This window comes from Silurus meridionalis, chromosome 24 (assembly GCF_014805685.1).
Source record: "Silurus meridionalis isolate SWU-2019-XX chromosome 24, ASM1480568v1, whole genome shotgun sequence".
Lineage (NCBI taxonomy): Eukaryota > Metazoa > Chordata > Actinopteri > Siluriformes > Siluridae > Silurus > Silurus meridionalis.
Genome location: NC_060907.1, coordinates 7,900,845 through 7,919,939, shown reverse-complemented (window position 1 = coordinate 7,919,939; position 19,095 = coordinate 7,900,845).

Sequence of the window (19,095 nt, the reverse complement as noted above, 5' to 3'; positions counted from 1 at the left end):
TGTTCTCCGGATGAAAAATTGGGAGCAGATGAAATATACATCAAAATAGTTTGCGCTCTTTGGGCCTGAAAAGGAAGCGATATTTCCTCCCTATTCTTTCCCCACGTGCACCTTCCCCACGAGCATTTCCTCCCCGACAAGGCGCTTCGTGACGCGCCAATCCCGCCAGACGTTTTCAAGAATGATTTCCCTCCGCCATACCATCTTTATGGCGTGGATCCTCATTAATCACGTATTTATCGTGCCGTGCAGCCCGACGATCGGTTCAAAGCAACGGCATCGCGACAACATCGGTTTCGCAGTCGCTGTTAATCGGCACGGTACCGCATGCCCCTTGTGTCGTTGACGACGTTCCAACAGCTCGCAAACACTCATGCGGTTTTGGAGTTTTCATTAAAGCCAGCTTCTATACGAACACTTCAAAAGCCACCCATGGGGAATGCATGTTCGAATGAATCAACACGCACTGACAGTGCGTTGAGGCCGTGGGGTGGAAATGGTTTATAGGACTCTCTCTGGAGAGGAGCACAGGACTGTGATTACTCAATAGTCCTCGCATTATAGGTCTAACATCTGTGCTGAACAAGGGACAGTGTGTGTGTGTGTGTGTGTGTGTGTAACTTGATAAAACTGCAGCAGATGTTTAAAACCATGTCACATGCTGCATTTATCATTATCGACATGATTGATCATTAATTTAGGCAGAGATTAGGAACACGCGCACACATTTTCCGCTACTCGTTCCCAAACTGGCATACTGAATAGCTTTGGCACCATTTGTTCAGCATTTTGCCTTCCATAAATACAGGTGTTCAGATTGCTAACAAATATGTTGAGTGGGCAGAGAAGAAACAATTTTATCACCCCCCCTGCCACACACACACACACACACACAAAAACACACACACACACCTCCAAAGCATCTGTCAGATGAAAAAGCATGCTTAATGAGAGTTGTGTTATATACACGTGCACCAGTCCTCAATGTTGAATGTTAACGTTTCATGATTTACACCACTATCAGAAGATCCTTATTAAAAGTCAAAATTTTGGAATCAAGCCTCGTTTTTACAGTTTTTCCCAGTTGCATTGCAGAGCGTTTCTCAGATTAGAAACGAATTTCTCAAAACTACTTTATTGACCTCCACATCATGTCACTTGTATAAAAAAAAGCAATTTCTTGTTGCTTTGAACAAATTGCGAAAGCTTCGCTACATTCATTTAATTGGCTGTGTGCAATCGTCTGCTGTTTCCTACATTAGCAATTGTTTATTTCATGTTAATCAAAATATATTATACTTGTTTGGACGTGAATAGTTTTAACCCCAAAACATCTAGGCTTCAGTTCATTGCATAAATCATTGAATGCAAAATGGTTAATCCAGCTGTCATAATCTGTCACGCTTCTCTTCTTCATATTTCTATTAAGCTTTTTTGGAACTGATGAACTGTGCAGATGAATCTTGAATGACTCTAATGAAGGCGAGTGTACTGCATCAGATCAACCAATGATCAACTAGTTCTCTAAAATACTTTAGGTCAAAGGTGAATCTCATGATCCTTCCATTGGCGAGTGTATACAGACAGAGGAAAACACAGAATTCAATTTTTGAAAATGGATGAAAAACCAGGAAACACAAACAAACAATAGTACAGTAGAGTAAAAATGCAAATTGTAATACATACAGTACAGTACATACAGTAATGTGTATATTTGTGCTGTTAAATTTCATATATATATACCATACAGAATAAATTCAGCCTTGTGCATTTTTAATCATTGTAATCCAAACTACCAAACATTTTGATGATCTTGTTTATGATCGATGATGATCAATGATCTGTTCATTGACACAAATTCTTACTTTTGAGATATGAACTAAGGGTTTTGAGAAAAGAGCAGGCTTTTGCAAGTAATCTATTGTGTGGTGCTGTTTGTACAAATTGTTTTGAGAAATGCACTTACTGCTTTGCAAATTTTCAAGAAATACTCCAAAGTAAAGTTTAGTAGTGTAGTATGTTTATTCTTGGGGTTCTTATTCTTACTCGTAGAGAGCAAAAATTGCATTTTTTGTGAGGACACCATGAATTTGTACAAAGCTAACGCCTTACAAACTCTATCATTTTTACAACAGACATACATACGTTTTCTTAATTTCCTATATTTTCAACTAGAACTTTAGTGTTCTTTCAAATATCACATGAATTTTCATATTTGCTATACCGCTTTATTATATAGTTATTCTCAGGTGTCCTCTTTGTGACCTTAACAAGGGCTTTAACAATCATAAATGCTGCCAAACCATAGATTTTGGCATCTCTGAAAGTAGGAAACAGTGTACTTGCCTGGATTTAAATAGTCTGGATCTGCCATGTTTAAACACATTGGAACTACAGTTGCTCCATGGCATTTGCCTTTTAAACAGCTCCAAACACAAGCCATTTGGAAAAATTAGGGCTGTAATGAGTTGCACAATTGTTCAGGGAATGCTCCTCATCTGCTGCATGCCATATGACTTCCATAGCATTCAAACACGACTGCTTTACAGCGACGCTTCATTGTGCGATTTCACAAGCGGAGTTTGGCAAGAGCTCCTTAGGAGTCACCTTCACATAACCCTAATGATAGACCAAAAAAACGCAGCTCGCCCCAGTGATTCGTGCGGGTCGTTGGATTTGCGTCCGGCTATTCTGCTCGTGTCTCGTCACTCGATATTTCCCAATGCATAATAAATGAATTGGAGTCAGGTGAGTCATTGGAGGCAATGAACTGATGATGATTCAGAGCAAAGCTGACTTAACCATTAGGATCCATTGGCTGGTCCAGACAATTCCTACTCTCGTATTACATTTACATTTATGGCATTTGGAAGACGCTCCTATCCAGAGTGACTTCCAATGATCTCATTTTTATAACTGAGCTCTTGAGGGTTAAGGGCCTTACTCAGGGGTCTAGCAGTGGCAGCATTGTAGTGCTGGGATTTGAACTCATGACCTTCTGATCAGAAGTCCAACATCTTAACCACTGAGCTACCACCTCCCCGTAACTATATGCACCTTTTGGCATTGCATATATCAGCCTTTATTTGGGTTTAATATATATTCGAAAGACATACAATAAGTAAAGATAAAGCATTTGAAACATTGGCAAAATATGAGAATCTCCTTGCCTTGATATTCTCATGCCCTTTCCAGGGATGCTAACTACAAGGTGGTGGTTCAAAAAGTTTTGAGACTAATGGTGCTATTCTGACAACATGCAATACCAAAAGTCTGGGATTTCATCATTGACAGCAAGTTAAAACAAAGAGCAAACGTGAAAATTCTAAGTGAAACTGGGCGATTCTTCAAGAGCGGAAGCACATCACTGGAAGATGACGAGGATCAGGAAGACCCTAATCCAACTCGACCCTCGAAAATGAAACCAATCAGCAAATTGTGCATGTTCGTCTAGCAACAATCCATATGATCTCAATTCTGCACTCATCCTACTTGCCAGATTTGGCCCCTGCGGACTTTACCCCTTCCCAAATATGAAGATCCGGCTCATAGATTGCCGTTTTGACAACGTTGCTGAGATCCAGTGCGAATCGCAGAAGGGTTTTAAAAAAGATTTCCAGGACACACTCCAGGAGTGGCAGGAATGTTGGGAGAGCTGTATTGCTGTGCAAGGGGACTATTTTGAAGGTCATAGTGTCTAAACATAGATGAATAAAGTACTTTCTTGTAAACAGAGCGAGTCTCAAAACTTTGTGATACCACCTCGTATGTACACCAATCAGCTATAACTTAAAACTACACCTGCTTAATATTGTGTAGTTCCTTCTAACAGTTCTGACCTGTCACAACTGCCCTGAAGGTGCGTGTAATATCTGGCTCCATTACATTAACAGCAGTTGCATGTAGACCATGTAAGTCGTGAGATAGGGCCACCATGAAACAGAATTGTTTGTCTGGCCCATCTCTTAGAAGTTCAATTGGATTAAGATCTGAGGAATTCGAATGCCAAGTCAATAAACTAAACTCTAGGTCCTCAAATAATTCCTGAAAGATTTTTGCAGTATGGCAGAGAGTATTATAATGCTGAGTGTGGCCACTGCCATTAAGGAATAACTTTTTATGAAGAGGAGTACAAAAAGTGCCTTCCCAGATTTTCTGCTTCCCAAACATCCAATTCAAGAACTTGCTGCATTTGCCTCCATTTGACAGGAGCCATTTTATTGTAATAAACGTTATGCCATTCACCAGATTTTGATGTTGGTGTGTATACATATGCTAACTATAGACTTCCTGTTACTTTTAAACCTTATACCTTTAAGTAGATAATTACATTTTAAGAGTCTCCAGTGCCCAAAGGATCAATATTTAGGAAAAAGCTTTGTTCATTTCAAAATTAAAAAGCTGTGTTTTTTTTATCTTTTAAGTACAAGAGAGTGAGAAAACAGAAGCTGGCAAAAAAAAAAAAAAAAAAGAATGAGGGAAATAAATATTTTCCCAACATATATTGCAACTGTAAATGGATAAATATAATGCATGTTTTTTAATAAATAAAATGTGCATCTAGCCATGTCATACCATCCACTAATTTCCTCTTTGTCATGCCTCAAGTGTTTCCTACCTTTGTTTCACTGCAATTTGATAATGTAATTCAGCTTTCACACCATAAAAAGCTGCATCTTCACTGGTCTTGAGGACCAAATCATTATATCAAGCCCATGATTGTTCTATAATTCCACGCTGTCTTAATCGTATTAATTTGCTCAAATAAAAACTGATATTGGTTCTTATATATGTGTAATACAGTAAATGTTTTGCAACACACCTCCACTAATTTAAGTCCCGCATGCTAACGGTTGTATTCGTCTGCGCTGCACTTTGTGTACGAGCTGAAAGGATAATGCCCTCCTTTTTTTTTATCTGTCAGTTCATTCTTCCAACCGATGAAGGAACGTGAATAGGATCGACGGAGATTTAATAATAGGGAAGCCCAGACCACAATGAATGCAAAGTCCCTTTGATGGAATGTAATTTTTCCAGTGTAATCTAATAGGACAGGATGGCAGAATAGGCCTTGAGTTAGTGTGGGGAGAAGAAAAGGAGGGGGGAGGCCATTACTGCAAAGCCTGCACTATCTCAACAGAGCTGTTTCTGAATAGTAAGCAGCGTCTTATTTAGAGGCCTCAACACTGTCACTAAGGAGACAGGAGAGACCGAGGGAGAGAGAGGGCGCCCAAGGAAAACACAGCCGATATGTGTGTGCGTGTGTGTGTGTGTGTAACGGAGGTAGAACGACAGGCGTGTGCCTCTGTGTGTATGTGTGTGTATGTGTGTAAAACCAGCAGATGTGCAGTTACGATCGTATTATTTTCAGGGTTATAGCTCCAGTTCTTTTTCACTCTTTCACTCTCTCTCTCTGTTTCTTTCTGTCTCTCATTATTCTACAGACAGGGGCCAGTTATGTCACTTTACATTTGACATCCAATTCAAGTAATATTTGATTTATTTCTTTTTTTAACAAACAATGCACACAAACACACACACACACACACACACACACACACACACACACACACACACACACACACACACACACACACAGAATCCACCGTCTTTACAAACCAACCCAAAGAAACTTGTATGTATGTATGTATCATGATTAATCATTGAATCACATCATGCAATGTTGCATACAACATCATGTGTTTATGTTTTTCTTTTTCAGTCTTTTAGACATTTTAGAGAAAACAGCCTAGTATATCTGCACTCAAGTCAGGCAAATGGCTCGACATTCCTTTGTAGCATAATAGTCAAGCTGAGGTCTAACTTATAGGTCCTGTTTCACTTGACACCCATGTAGGAGCTGCATCTCATGCAACTGGATGCAGGACAACTAAACCAGCACCCTTGTGCTAATTCTTAGCTAAATTAGTTATAAATCACAATTTTAGCTCAAAGTAGAGTAGCCACATTTATATTAATGGCATTTGGCAGACAATTATCTCATTTAGACTGTTGAGGGTAAAGGGCCTTGCATAAAGGCACAGCAGATGTGAACTCATGACCTTCTGATCAGAAGTCAAACATGTTCACCACTGAGCTACCCTAACCTCCCTTACACACCTTTGTTGAAAAGTGTATATATTTTACAAATGAACACAAAGAACACATTTTCAGCGGCTTCATTGTCTATCAAATCACATCGCTGGAACTGAGGAATCCTCTAATAAATTTATGAATCCTTCATTAATTTCTATTTGACTGGGGTTGATGTTCTGAACCACGTAAAATGCTCTCTTTAGTCCAGTAATGACAAACACTTCAAACTCCAACACAAATCACAGCTGATGACATGAGCATCAAGTGTAACATGAACTTTATTGAGACCCCTGATTCTGCAGCCAAACACATCCTTGGAATACATCTATATCCCTTGGTACATTTACAAATCCCCTTGCTTTAACCTTATTCTTATTCTACTGCACTTTTTCAACACAGGACTTTGTATTGACTGCTTATTTATGTGTTCCTGAGCAGTAGTCCTGTGTGGAAGCTTCTTGGCCAAACCTTAGCTGGCAGGTGTAAGAGTTTCACAGGTGTTTTTTTCCCCTGCTAAAAAATATGAATGCATTAAAAAAATTTATTTGAGTTTTTCCAGAAAATGATATATGCCTGACATTTTGGTTTTGGGTTTCTCCTCTGTAATGAAGTATGCAGATGTGTAGAGAAAAGCTGTGCCCTAATTATGTCAATATTCTTTCACTAATTGCATTTATATATCATTTCTCTTCTAGAAGTATAGATAATCAGTGATTTTATTATTGATCTTAGTACTTGGACCACAGCTGCAGACATGATCCTACAGTGAGCTGAAACCATATGAGACTGTAAACATTTTAATCTTATACAGACATCTGGAGGCCTGGATTTTTCTCTCTGCACGGATTATGGCTGCCTCCCTTTGCACGAGGATTAATGGATTGCAATGCTTTACCACTTTTGTCGCGGTCCTCCGCGCTAGCATCAGTGATGTCTTGTTTGCGAGGCGTCTTTGAGCCGTTTTTATTTCCAGTTATTTATTTATTTCATAATGCATATTCATATTTATTCTTTCTCCAAATCCTCTTTAATATGGATTATGTAGCATGAGGGTGCTGGGATTGTTAAGACTCCAGCATAATGCGCCTGCTCCAAAAAGATCTGTTTTTGTTTTTTTTCCCCCACTGTTTACCACAGAGTTTATTAAATGCATTAGCTAAGGTTTATTTCTCTGATGTGCAAAATCATATACATCTGAGAACATGAGACAAACCAGCACGAATGTATGGAGCTAGTTGATAATGAAGCGTAAAATAGTCTGAGCTGCACGTCTCTTACATTCAGCACGCTATACAAAGCATTTACATCACAAGCATGGGTTTTGTGTGTGACAGGGAAAAAGAGTGAAGGAGACTGAAAACTGCTCAATGCATTTTTAAGTATTATGGATTGAAGTGATTAAAAGTGGAGAGGTTTCTTTGTGTCTTAGTGTTCTTAGCTTTATTGCTTATTTTTATTGTTTTTATTTAAGTTTTTATTTTTTTGCATCACCTCAGAAATTTGCTTGCTATCACAATTGATCGATTAAAGAACAATTGTTTTTGGCTTGATTTCATGAAATGTTTATAATTATATTGTCACTTACCTTAGAGCAGCTATAAACAGTTATTTCCTTACTAGCCATTTCAATCTTTAAATTTTTGTTTTTATTTTGCCATGTTCCTGGGAAAATCCCTCTGTCAAAGATTTTAAAATGACCACTGTAGCAAAACATCTCTGTAGCTTTGACTAAGGGATATTGCAGAAATCTGTCCTTGAGCAAAATGTGTAAGTGAAATTTTAACATAGTAGTAGTGCTTCTTAATAGTTCGTTGCTTAACGAACGTGTAGACAAAATAATAATATCCGAGTCATAGTTGGCCTATAGTGCCCTTCTCCTGCTTTCATATACATACAAAACAATTTACCTCCTTATGTTCTGAGTGTGCATGTGAACTGGGTGCAGATTTCAAGAGCTGAAATGGTATAACATGAGTGTAAAATCATGTGAAATTAAATCTCAGCATGATTTATATTCAGATTTAAGAGGTGGGAGTGTCAAGGATACGGCTTCTATTCAGTACAGCATAATGGACTAGAAACAAATAAAAAAATGGAAATCATGGAATAATGTGAGGCAAACTACTACATGCACACACACTCATCAATGTTAAAGTTGTAATGTGTTATGCAATGCTAATAGTTTCACGGTCAAGTCGTTGATGAAGCCTTTAACAATGGTGGAGAAAAAGGAGCACTATGGGGACATTACCAAGAACAGGATGTCCCTCCAAAGGTGTCAAAAGGACAAAAAGAAAATATGAGAGGCTGCCAATAGAGAGTGCAAAAAAAGGCTATTCATCACCAGATGAATATCCTAACCACACTGAAGCATCATGTGGGGCTTGTTGTGTCATGCTAGAAGACGATATCCTGTATAAGTCTGAATACCAATCTATGCACAATTTATTCAATCAGGAATTTATTTATTATTTGCTCTCCTTTCACAGTGAATCAGGTGGTGATAAGTTCAAATCTCAGCACTTTATTTTCAACTGTTGAGGTGTATAAATGGATTAATGTAAATCCCTTTGGATTAGGACGTCTGCCAAATGCCATAAATGTAAATGTAGGTAGCAAAAGATCTCAAGTTATTTAACTTTGTTTCATTTTTATTTTTACACAGCAACAGAAAACAGTTTGTGATGCCAAAACTGAAATATGATATATGACAAAAACTCATTGGTTATTGGTCTAGTATCTGATTCTTTTATAATATAGCAAAGCATTTTATTTTGACGATAAAATAACTCTTACTCTCACTTATTAGGGATAAAGTTCAAATTACAAGGAACAAACTTAAGCACTAAAATGATACATTTGTTCATACAACTTTATTACTTTTTTTTTTCTCGTTGTCAAGCTCATTTGAGACAATGTCCACTGCTAAAAGCAATATACAAATAAAAATGAATTGGCCATATAGAACCTTGACTAAGGTTACTAAGGTTAATGCAGTTTGTACAGTTTGAGAATTTTATAATGGTTTAATAAAACATTCCTCTGTGAAGGTGAAGTGATTGTAAACACGCATTACATTGTCCTTATTATCATAGTTATGCAATGCTGCGATGTATAGAAAATTTCTCATGCTGCTGTTCTAGAGCACATAATAGAGCAATATAATATGACTGCCATGCTTTTATGATACCACAGTATGAACAACCCCCCCATTTTACATGGTAGCGTTTTCAGCTTGGTTTAAACTCATTTGTCAAATGAGTTGTGATTTGAATTTAAATCTGCAATTGGAACTGAATATGATCCTAAATGAGTTCAGTCTCAGCTCAGTCCCTTTTTAAACGAATAGACCTGAGCTGACAGTGCTGTTTGGATCTTGGATCAGACAGCCTTAAACTATGTCAGAGCAAGAATGTGTCAGGCGGTCGGTGCTGGTGCTTGTCGAGAGTGATCAGCGTGGGCTCTAATGGCCTTGTTCACAGCCAAGAGGGAGATCTATAACTTCTGTATCAGAGAGAGCAACAGAAAAATACATACACACACACACACACACACATAGAGAGAGAGAGAGAGAGAGAGAGAGAGAGAGAGAGAGAGAGAGAGAGAGGTGTGTGTATACTGTATATGTAGGTGGATTTACAACAGTGTGTGCCATGATACAGTTAGAAGGATCATTGCTCTTATAGTGCTGATGAGGGGCACAGATCAGCACTTAATCAAAAGCAGAGGCTCTGGAATCACACTCCCGAGATGAGATTTCACTCATAAATTAGCCATGAAGGACCCGCAGAGGCTCACCCTTCCCGAAGTGTGCATGCTCTCAATCGCTTTACTACACTCTAAAGAACCTCTGAGCTCGTTTAGTGCACGTTTATGGTACACACTTTAAGTGCATATTCGCTTAGGAAAATACATGCATGATAACATGTAAAACCGCAGCACAAGCCAGAATGGTTGATTGACACCTCACGGGATTGCATTATTAAAAGAAAAAAAGAAAAAAGCAATAATACATGGACAAAGAAGGGAATAAAGGGGTATAAATCATTCTGTCTGATTAGGGGTTGAGATATCTTCCTGCTATGAAGAAGATCATCATACTGAGTATTTTAACAAAAGGAATGACAATGCTTTTATTATAAAAAAATAATAATAAATTTTTCAGACAACACACTGTTGGAAATTTGAAATCATCCAGATAGAAATCGACAAGTAGGTCATTTTGATGCCCGTCCTGCAGTGATTGACATGTAGATGAGCTCTCATTAGGAAACTGTTCAAATAGCTGCAGCGGATCAATATTTAATCATGGCCACTTTGTGCTGCTAGGCATTCTCATTTCAGATGCATCTGACTCAAAACCTCGATCAATCAATCATTCGGATTATGACCCTTTCGTCCGGGTCTGCACTGTTCTTGAAAACCCGTTATGTGCATTAAATAAGAAATAAAACCTGAGCTTGTATTTAAAAAAAAAAAAGCAGATTAATCATTTATACAGTAGCTTCATCTCTCTACTTTTTTCTTTCTTCTCAGTGCTATCGGTTCCTCATCAGTAACGAAGCCGTCTTACGCTTTTTTGCAAGAATTATTGATTTGTTGTATTCGATTCTTGTGTGTTATTTGCTTGTATGTCATCATTATTGGTCATATTATATTAAATTCTAGGATTATTTTTTCATTTGTTCTGCTTGCATGTTGATTTGCATGTTTATATGCACAGACGTTTCATTTCATTGTTGAAAATGTTGTTAGTATGTCATGATTTGTTCATTCGTTTAATGCAAAGATTGTGTATTTGTTGTAGAAGACTTTTGTGATGATCGTATATAGAGATTCAGAAAAATAGCAAGAAATCAACAGAAAAATCCGTTTTCAGAAGAACCGGATAATTAAAATGGTTTGAAAGTTGTGAGATGTAGAAATACATTCCAGTGTTCCAGATTGTTTGGAACCGGATCTTTACTTTGCTTAATTAAGAAAAACCAACCACAGTATCTATAGTTTTAACCTGTAGTGTATTCTTTTATTTAATTATGCTGTGCTGTTCATGTGAGGGAAAAAAAGTAATAAATCCAAACTACACATCCATTCATTAACACACACAATTGTGGTGTAGGAGCGTCAAGCCATCAAAAAACATTAGTGCATAAATTAATTTTTTTTTAAATGGTACGTTACACTGATAAAAACACTGCTATTGATTTCTTTGACATTTTGACCTGCATTGTAAAGAGAATTCCTTCACCCACAAAAACCACAAGGCCTAGTGGCATTCATTATTATATAAAAAGACACCCTGTGTTGTGATTATGTGAACTTATTATCTGGCCATTAGTTTACAATCATACATTTAATCAATAGCAAAAGGCAAAGATTGATTTTGGTCTACACTGGTTTCATCATCATAATCATAGAATATGAAAGATCTGGACATGGATTACAAATAAAGGATTATAAATAATTCACTTTTTTACATGGACTGAGAAAGAAAAATGAAACTCATGTACCGTGATATACAACGTTTAAATCTAATTTAAAACCACACCTGTTACACTGTCTTAGGAAAAAGATATATTATAAGTGAAAGTCTTAATAAATCTGCTTTTAGGGAGATAATCCAACATTCCTGCACTGAAGCAAAGCCAGAAAATGTCAAATCAAATGCTTAGACAGGTTTTGCAATATTCCTATAGCTTATGCAATGCCACAAATTCCAAATCCTTAGAAATCTAGTTCCCACACTTAAAAAGATAAATGATATAGATTTATAGGTTAAATCACAATTTTCTTTATATGTATGGTGGAAAAAAATCTTTGCCTTATCACCTCCCTGAGGATCGTCACTGCCTGAATTTTGAGTAAAGGAAAAGGTTTTTGTGTAAATGATAAATCACACACACCCACACACACTAAAGACATGGCTGAAAGAGATTAGGTTTATAAAATGTTGAAAACGCCTATAATAAAGACAATTAGAAGGCAAAACCAGAGAGAAATCAAAACAACGTGAAAGAATTATAGAAGAATATGTTTCCAAATGAGTTTCTATTCCAACACTGGAGCTGAGCAGTAATAAATGGAATCACTGTTCAATTGCTGGTGTTCTTATTTCCCAACCTTGTGAACTAGCATGAGGATATGTTTTTGATAAAGACTACAAAGCACTTCTGTAAGTCGCTCAGCATAAGGGCGTCTGCCAAATGCCGTAAATGTGAATGTAAGCAAGAAACGAAGAAATCCAAAACTACGAGAAACTGAGTCATCAGACTCCGAATGTGTCATCAATAAATTGCTAGACTTTAAAACCACACACTGCAAACAGAAGGTCACGCTCAGAGACTTCAATCCAGAAGATACGTCAGTATTTACGCAAAGAAAGTTATACGTATTCAGAGTCGGGTTACGTATGCGATTATGCCGACTTTCGGGACTTGTTATTCAGGTTGTGCAAATTACAAGGAGTATAAAAAAACTAAACAAGGTGGAGTATTTCTGTATCGTCTAGACCAAACCGCAAGCATTTGTGTTTGAGGCAGAAATAAATAAATAAAAATAGTGATAAAAAATCACACAGGCAGAAAAAGGAAACAAGATTTTTTTCTATACTGTCAGATGTAATAGCATGGAATAATCTGAAGCAATTTGAAAACAAATAGGATTATATATGTAATATGGCAAGCACTTAAATAAACATCTGTTAGATGCCTTTTACATTTTCAATATATTACTAAGGAGTAGTGCCTTTAAAAAATAAAAAAACATCCTATGCTTACAGTTTTCAATCTATATCTAATTTATCTATGAAAATACTTCATGAAATTGTGATGTGTGAAAGCAGTGTCGGGCCGTGCATTTGGTACCTGGGCCTTCAGTGGGGACTTACCCACAAAAACGCAATACAAACAACGCGTGGCATTACAGAGAGAGAGACGTTTAACATATGGAGGGTGAATACTATTTTACTAAAGCGAGAAACCCAGTTAAGACTCCAAACCGCTACACTACAACCACAACTGTGCACCTACATCACCTGGAACAGTTCAGAATCAATATTTGTCCTATAAAATGACAAAAACATTAAAAATGTAAATTCAATACAACAGCTAGCTGGACCTGTGAGGCGAAATTGAAATCTGATTAGTAAAGAAACAGACCCATTTCTAATATAGTCTAAGGTACATCAGCCAGCACTACTGAGTGTGAAGGCCCTGGGCAGATTAAATTGAAATGGCAGCACATAGAGAGAAAAAAAATCCACATACATTTACTGGAAGCAGTGCAGCCAAGAGAAACACTACAAAAAGAGGAGAATAAACTGTTGGGAATGAATTAATAACATTTCATGTAACAAATATTAGAATTTAGGTTGTGAATGTAGGTCAGTGCTTCTGATAGGGTTTAGGCCAGCAGAGAAGGCCTTTCGTTTAATGCACTGTTCTTTCACAATATAAATGATACATATATGTTTACGATTGTTAAATAATTGAAATGGTTTTGGTAATTAAATGCACTCTTTAAAAAATTTTTATTTAAAAATGTGCCTATGCTTTGAAAGACAAGCTGATCAAGCACCCATCTTCTACCCTATCAAATAATTAAATTTGTATTCTTTATCCTGTTTCTCCATAAAATAGCTCAGATCATCAGGATAGTGTCAAAGGCATGCTGAAGTACAAATTCCATCAGCCACATCACATGTCTCAAATACCCTCACCTGTGTCTTTTCACAGGAATTAGGACCATTATATACATTTCTTTTAAGTCTTTTGTTACTAACAGTATCTATTAAAAGTGAGTAGACCCCTCACATTTCAGCACCCATTTTAATATATCTACATTACTACAGAAATGAAACTTGGATATATACTGTATTAGAGTAGTAAATGTGCAGCTTGTATAGCAGTATAGATTTACTGTCTTCTAAAAATAACTCAACATACAGTTATTGAGTTTATAAGGTACAATTCTCTCAAACTGACCACTATATGTTCAACATGGCACCTCATGACAAAGACTCTCTGAGTATTTAAAAATTAAAATTGTTGCTCTCCACAAAGATGGACGAGGCTATAAGAAGAGCCTGTAACACCCTGAAACTGAGTTACAGTACAGTGGCCAGAGTCATACAGAGGTTTTCCAAGATGGGTTCCACTCGGAACAGACCTCACAAGGGTCCATCAAAGAAGTAGAGTTCTCGTGCTGTGTGTCAGGTGCAGAAGCTGCTTAAAAAAACAGATGCATGAGTGCTTTAGAGGTTGCTTAATTGGAAGGTCCACTTGTCAGCGCTCAGAACATGTTCCGCACTCTGAAACACTTTTCTGAAGCTGGCTCACAAAAAACCTACAAACAGTTTGCTGAAGACAACTGGTCCAAGAGCAAGAATTACTGGAACCATGTCCTGTGGTCTGATGAGACTAAGATAAACATGTTTGGCTCAGATGATGTCTAGCATGTGTGTTGACACCCTGGTAAGAAGCACCAAGAAATTGTATCTTGCCTACGGTCAAGCATGGTGGTGGTAACATCATGGTCTGGGGCTGCATGAGTGCTGCTAGTTCTGGGGAGCTGCAGTTCATTGAGGGAGACATGGATTTTAACATGCATTGTGACATTCTTAAGCACATGATGTCCTCCCTTCAGAAACTGGACCGAATGGCAGTTTTTTACCATAATATAGCCCCAAACACACCACCAACTTGACAACTGCCTTGCTGAGGAAGCTGAAGGTGATGGAGTGGCCAAGTATGTCTCCAGACCTGAAACATATTGAGCACCTGTGGGGCTCCTCAAGCGGAAGGTGGAGAAGCACCATACAGTATGTCTAACATTCATCAGGAGGAGTGAAAGAGGATCACAGCAACAACTGGTGAATTCTATGCTCAGGAGGATTAAGGCAGTGCTACATAACAATGGTGCTTACACAAAATATTGACACTTTTGACTACTTTTCCTGTCAGTTATTTAGACAAATAATGGCTGTATGTTTACTTATTTTCAGAGGACAGTAAATCTGTACTGCTATACAAGCTGCACATTGACTCAGAGGTTGGAAGTAATGAAAGACATATACTTCGTTACTGTACTTAAGCCAATTTTTCTAGTATCAGTACTTTACTTTCTAACTTTTTACTTTCACTCATGACATTTTTACATAAATATTTGTACTTTGTACTTCTTACATTTTTAAATCAAACTTGTTACTTTAGTTTAATCTATTTGGTGATGTGATAAATATTTTTCTTTTCATTGTGCACCATTTTCGGAGGATCCGCTGTGGCAACCCCTAACGGGAGAAGCCGAAAGAAACCTACATTGTGCACCATTTTCTGCCCATCAACTCATTTCTTGTCTCTTCGCGGTGTATCATTTCCTGGCTCTCACACCGCAGACGTAGACTAGTTTACAAAGCTAACATTCAGCAAGGCCTAAGGTAACAAGTCTGGGATTAACGCGGATGAGAGGGAGGAAGTCCGTGATGTAAACAATACTGAGAACAGAGACATTCCTGATCACTTGATCATCATCATCTTTTCTCTGCTTGTGTTCTATATAGTGGATTTTCAACCTGGATACATTCATTGGATAACAAATTTGAAATTCTTTTGTATTAATGTATTATGATGTGAGGTCCAATTACCAGTGTGACACTAAAACAGGTAGTAATAATGGCTATGTTTTACATAGGTACATGTCAGAGCCCAAACGTCTTTACTTTATTTGTATAATATTTTCCCTTGTGAACATAAAATGGTTGCTGAAATGTGATGGATGTTTTCAATTCTGTGAGATACCGCCTTTAAAAATCTGACAGATCTTTTTTCCCCACAAAAGTTAGATACAATATCCTCCAGTGTTCTCAAAGTGCCATTACTATTATTTAATTACTGATGTTCTGTATTTAAACGATGCTGTCAAATAGTTTAGGCTGTAGTTTGATTGTATTTACAGCTCAAATGTCAATGGGACATATTGTCTTAACATCAAACGGTGGTGCCGGGCATTAAAACTGTTCCTCACTGAAATGCTGATATTGCACAAGAAAAATAGGCTGAAATCCAACATCCTCTGAATAGCACTCAAGTCTAAAGGCACTTTCTCGCAAGGAAAAATAAAAGGAAAAGATAGAAAAAGAGGTGCTTTACAGCACAGTGAATTTTTTCTTTGCATTAGGGTGCAGAGTCAGCAATAATACAGCACCCCTGGAGCACTGAGGATTAAGGGCCCAAATGTGGCAGATTGGAAATAGCAGGGTTTGAACCCCCAACTGTACGACCAGTAACCCAGAGCCTTAACCACTGAACTATGAACACCCCATTTTGAAATCTGAATAAAGTCTTCAACATTTCAGGAAATGTTCTAAACTCAACTCTGAATATGGCCCAGAGAGCACACCAGGAAATTGTAATAGAGCAAGACATTTAAAACAAATGAGAGAACAAAAATAATACCATGACGCAGGTGTGAATGAAAATTACCGGGTGTGGTTTGGGCAAAGCAGGACCAGGTGTGAAAGAAACAGAAGTAAACAAAAGGTGTTTATGAAAGAAATGTTGCATATAATCTCCTAATCTGAAATCAGGATTATGATCTTGGCTCATTCGTCATAAAAAAAAATAAAAATATGAGTGCCGGCACACACACACACACACACACACACACACACACACACACACACACACACACAAATGCTCACAGATGAGCCATCTGACACACCATCCATCATTCCCATAATGCTCTGGATTTTATCAAGAACACACTAGCAGATGGGCTGTGAATAAGAGCAAGTGTGAAACCACATACATACACACACACACTTACGCCATTTTGTGTATTTAAAAAATCCCAAGCATCCATCTTCCTCGGAAAACGTTTTAGCCTTTGACACTGTCTATCTCCATGAAAGTGAAGTGTAACATCACTGGAAGTTTATGCTGAATGCTCTTGTGTTCAGGTAACCGATTTACACACATAAACTGTCCTGTTGTTGCTTAAAAACAAACAATTAAACAGAATCAAGGCCTGATTTCTCATTCTGATTGACTGTATCATCTTCACATTCTCTGATGATACCAGAGGATATATACCTAAACAATTAAACCAGAAAAGCTATAACAGATTCTTTCCATTTTGTCACAGTTAAATGACAAACAAAGAGACAAGCATTAAATGAACAGCGAGAGATATCTGCCATTTGATGGAAACAGTTTCTAATTTGAGTTTAGTGTCTTTTGGCTAGAAGTGATTATTTTGTCACAGTTCTTTCAGTGAAACAAATGAACGCTAGTCATAATATTGATACCTAAACAATACTCGGTTCACAAGCATGACATATCCACATGATAACGAGAACAAGAGACGAGATTCTCTTGGCGCGTCATCTTTCAGGCCCAACCGCTGCCTCAGTCACCCGTGATTAATGCCAGAATGATTGTGTTTTATATTTCTCTTTCCTGTATGCTAACGATGAGGTTTACAGTTCCACAATTCATTCAAATTTTTTTTGTCTGATAGTCTGCCAGATTGACCTGGCTCATTCCAATACCGGGTTCAACAGCGCTAGACTTGTAAAGCGACCGAAGTTTCTATTTTTGCTTCATCTCATTTTAGCCACTGTTTTTACATTGGGTTTCAGCAGAGCGCAAGGGAAATGCCTTCTTTATATAAGTCTATTGATATCCAGACCACTCCAGTTGATGTATTTGACAATGGTAACATGAAAAAGCATGAACAGACTAGTGGTGACCTTATAGTTCAACACAAAATATGATAAACACTGAAAAAATTGCTCTAAAGTAATGAAAAAAAGCATCATTCACAATTATTAAGAGGTTTTCCCTTTACCGTTCTTGAATAATGGAGTAATTGTTTCCATCGGGTTGTGCCTGTTTATTACACAGTTCTAAACCACTATTGTCTAAAACAGGGGTTCTTCCAGAGCCAGCTTTGCCAGGTCCAAACAGACCCACTCCATTGTTAGGTGGGCTGAATAAATCACCAAATGCTCTTATACTAGGCCTGATATCTTAGATAGATTTGCTGATATAATGGCTAGCTACTTATCTGATATACACTATCTTTCCAAAAGTATTGGGTTACCTGGTCATAGGTATGGCATTATGATTTTAGAGCATTGCATTCCACATTTAGTCCCAAATTGCTCTTATAATTCCTTCCACTCTTCTGGGAAGATGTTCCACTAGATTTTGGAGTGTGCTTATGGATATTTGTGTTCATCAGCCACAAGGGTATTACAAAAGACAGGAACTGATGTAGGTAAGGAGGCCTGGGGTTCAGTCTGCATTTCATTTCATTCTATAGGTGTTCAGTAGGGATGAGATCAGAGCTCTATAGCAGGCCACTCCAAACCAGCTCTTCAAGGAGTTCACTTTGTGCACAGGGGCATTGCCATGCTGGAACAGGTTTGGGTTTTCAAATTCAAGTGAATGCTAAATTTTATTATAGTGCATCTAAAGTCCTGTACAATTGAGTGCATCCAGATTTGTGATAACAGTTTGGAAAAGAGTCGCAGATAGATTTTGGAAATATAGTGAAGGTACCACAAAGATGGGCATTTCTATTATGCTTTTCTGACCTGTTATTCATCAAAAACTTCAGCTGTCAAGAAGTCAGGATTCTGATGCACAGTGGCACAACACATTTTACTTTTTTTTGCTTGCTTTAGTTTTGCCTAGAAAAACACCACCTATGAACCAGTTTTTTCCCCATTTGCAGCCTGTTCCAAATCAACCCCAATTTGGAGTAAATCATGACCTTAAGCCAAGAGCTAATTATAATTACAGCACAAAATACATTTCAGAAACTTTAGAGCAAATATGTACCCTTTTTACTTAATTCGAGCCATTACAGCTTTTTAATTCCTAAACTGGGTAGAAAGACAGAAGACAGTCATTAACAAAACTACTTAGTTTGAATATAATAGCAATGAGATCAAAGATTTTCACACTTTTTTTGATTTATTTTTTACTTTAAATGACC